The sequence below is a fragment of the Cyprinodon variegatus genome, unplaced genomic scaffold, assembly GCF_000732505.1.
Source record: "Cyprinodon variegatus isolate N-32 unplaced genomic scaffold, C_variegatus-1.0 Scaffold110, whole genome shotgun sequence".
In the NCBI taxonomy this organism is placed as follows: domain Eukaryota; kingdom Metazoa; phylum Chordata; class Actinopteri; order Cyprinodontiformes; family Cyprinodontidae; genus Cyprinodon; species Cyprinodon variegatus.
In genome coordinates, this window is record NW_015150563.1 from 1,257,588 (window position 1) to 1,260,896 (window position 3,309).

Here is a 3,309-nt window from a genome sequence, read left to right on the forward strand (position 1 = left end):
AACAAGAGGATTAAGGAGGATTTTTCCCTGTAGTTGATTTAGTTGTAACAATTTTCATCCTTTAATTCAGTTTTAATTTGTTTTATGAATGGATAGTCCAGTTTTTATTAGTTCTTATCATTTTAATAATGCTGAGTTTCAGTGTAGTTATTTTTCCACTTTAGTTCATGTTAAAGCCAGAATTCAAAAAGCTTTGTTTTATTTATAAAATTATGTTTAAATAAATTCAACACAAGATACTATTTTATGAAACGTGTTCAATTTCTGCTGACTAACTATTTTAAGCCATGTGTAAAGAAAACCTCTTTTCACAGCAGTATTTAAATATATATAGTTTTATCTTTTGGTTCTGGATAGTCTTGGTTTTTTGTTAGTTTTAGTGAACTATAATAACCCTACTCAGGGTGTCAGCATGAAAACCCCAGAATGTTAATGAATCTTAAAAGAGGACCTACATGAAGATCAAACTAAGAGGAACTTGATCTTTAATACATCTACAGCAACCGTTTAACAGAAACACTTATTTTCCCTTGGGATCAATAAAGTAGTTTTGAACAGAGATGCACATTCGTGGTGTATGTAAACTTCAGAGCGGTGCTGTAGGTACAGTGAGGAAAATAAGTGTTTGAACACATCTCTATCAGCTAATTCTGACCCTCACAGACCTGTTAGTCTGTCTTCAAAATGTCCACCTCCACTCCATTTATTATCCGGAGTTAGTTACACCTGTTTGAGGTGGTTAGCTGCAGAGACACCTGTTCATCCCATACAATCAGGAAGAATCCTCCTGCCTAAACCAGCACACGTCAAGGCCCGTCTTCAGTTTGCCAATGACCATCTGGATGATCCCGAGGAGTCATGGGAGAAAGTCGTGTGATCAGATGAGACCTTTTTGTTCATAATTAGGGCTGGGTATTTTCGTCCTGAATCGATTGGATTTTGATTCATACAGTTCTAAATCGATTAATTTTGATTCGATCAGTTTTTACAATAATGAAAGTGGTTCAACTGTGTTTCAAAACACTCATGTATTAAACATGTCATATTAAACACAAAGTGCAAACTTGTAAATCGGACAGTTTAAACTTGAGACATGAACAAAACTGTCTCAAAAGTGCAAACTTGTTTGTGAAAAGTGAAAAAGCCTCAATCGAGCGAGAAGACGTGACACAGCGGGGAAACAGCAGACATGCATGAGTTGCATTATCTCCACTGCACAAACCGTATTTGTAGCGTTGTCTGTAACAACTACAGGGTGTTTGCTGGTCAGCCTTCATTTGATAATGTCTTCAATCACCCTATTAGCTATATTTGCAGCTGTCTGGCTTGAAGTATTTTGAATGCACCTTTCCTGCTCATCTGAATGTGAACGTCACGCACGTCACTATAAAACGAATCAATCTCATTTCATAGACATTGATTTTGCAAAAATGTAAAGGAATCGATTCAAAATCAATTAAATCGATTTTTTTTACCTAGCCCTATTCATAATTCCACTAACTGTGTTTGGAGGAAGAAGAATGATGAGAACCATCCCAAGAACACCATCCCTACTGTGAAGCATGGGGGTGGTAGCATCATGCTTTGGGGCTGTTTTTCTGCACATTGAACAGGGCGACTGCACTGCATAAAGGAGAGGGTGACCACGGCCATGTATTACCAGCTTCTAGGGAACAATCTCCTTCCCTCAGAGCATTGAAGATGGGTGGAGGCTGGGTCTTCCAGCATCACAATGAACCGAAACACACAGCCAGGATAACCAAGGACTGGCTCTGGAAGAAGGTTCTGGTGTGGCCTAGCCAGTCTCCAGACCTAAACCCAATAGAGAATCTTTGGAGGGAGCTCAAACTCTGTGTTTCTCAGCCCAGAAACGTGACTGATCTAGAGAAGATCTGTGTGGAGGAGTGGGCCAAAATCCCTCCTGCAGTGTGTGCAAAACCCGGTGAAAAACTACAGGAAATGTTTGACCGCTGGAACTGCAAACAAAAGCTACTGTACCAAATATTAACATTGATGCTCTCAGGTTTTCAAACACTTACTTGCAGCTGAATCATACAAATAAATTGTTAAAAAAATTAAACATTGTGATTTCTGGAATTTTTTTTTTTTTAGATTATGTCTCTCACAGTGGACATGCACCTACACAGTGGACATGCACCTACAATGACAATTTCAGACCCCCCCCATGATGTCTAAGTGGGAGAAGTTAAAAAACAGCAGGGTGTTCAAATACTTATTTTCCTCACTGTAGTTGGAGTTTTGTGGAGCAGCAGGATGTGCCGACCCAGTCAGACCTGTCAGAGCGATGAGGAAACAAACCGATTATCAGGTTACATTATATTTTACTCATATGTTCCCTAAATGGCTTTAGTTAAACAAGAACTACAGCAGAACCCCTTCAGGATGTAATACAGTGTCTGGAGGATCTGGGTTTTAGTTCTGGAACCGTCCAAGTTTATTTCATTTACAGAAAGTCTTTAACTCGTTCAGTGGTGATGCAACAAAAAAGGACAAACAGGCTTAAAGTCTGAGATTCAAAGTCTGAAAGACGAAAGAAAGGCAGCGTAGAAGTTCATCTCTGTGAGTTAGAGGGAGGCGATAAGACTGGAAACCTGGTTTAGACTGGGAACCTGGTTCAGGCTGGGAACCTGGTTCACACTGGAATCCTGGTTTACACTGGGATCCTGGTTTACGCTGGGATCCTGGTTCATATTGGGAACCTGGTTCAGACTGGGATCCTGGTTCAGATTTGGGACCTGGTTCAGACTGGGAACCTGGTTAAGCCTGGGAACCTGGTTGAGACTAGGAACCTGGTTGAGACTAGGAACCTGGTTTAGAGAAGGATCCCAATTTAGATTGGGGACCTGGTTCAGACTGGGAACCTGGTTTAGCCTGGGAACCTGATTGAGACTAGGAACCTGGTTTAGACTGGGATCCCAATTTAGATTGGGGACCTGGTTCAGACTGGGATCCTGGTTCATATTGGGAACCTGGTTTAGATTGGGGACCTGGTTCAGACTGGGATCCTGGTTCAGATTGGGGACCTGGTTCAGACTGGAATCCTGGTTCAGATTGGGGACCTGGTTCAGACTGGGATCCTGGTTCAGGCTGGGAACCTGGTTCAGACTGGGGACCTGGTTCAGATTGGGGACCTGGTTCAGACTGGGATCCTGGTTCAGACTGGGGACCTGGTTCAGACTGGGATCCTGGTTCATATTGGGAACCTGGTTCAGATTGGGGACCTGGTTCAGACTGGGATCCTGGTTCAGACTGGGGACCTGGTTCAGACTGGGGACCTGGTTCAGACTG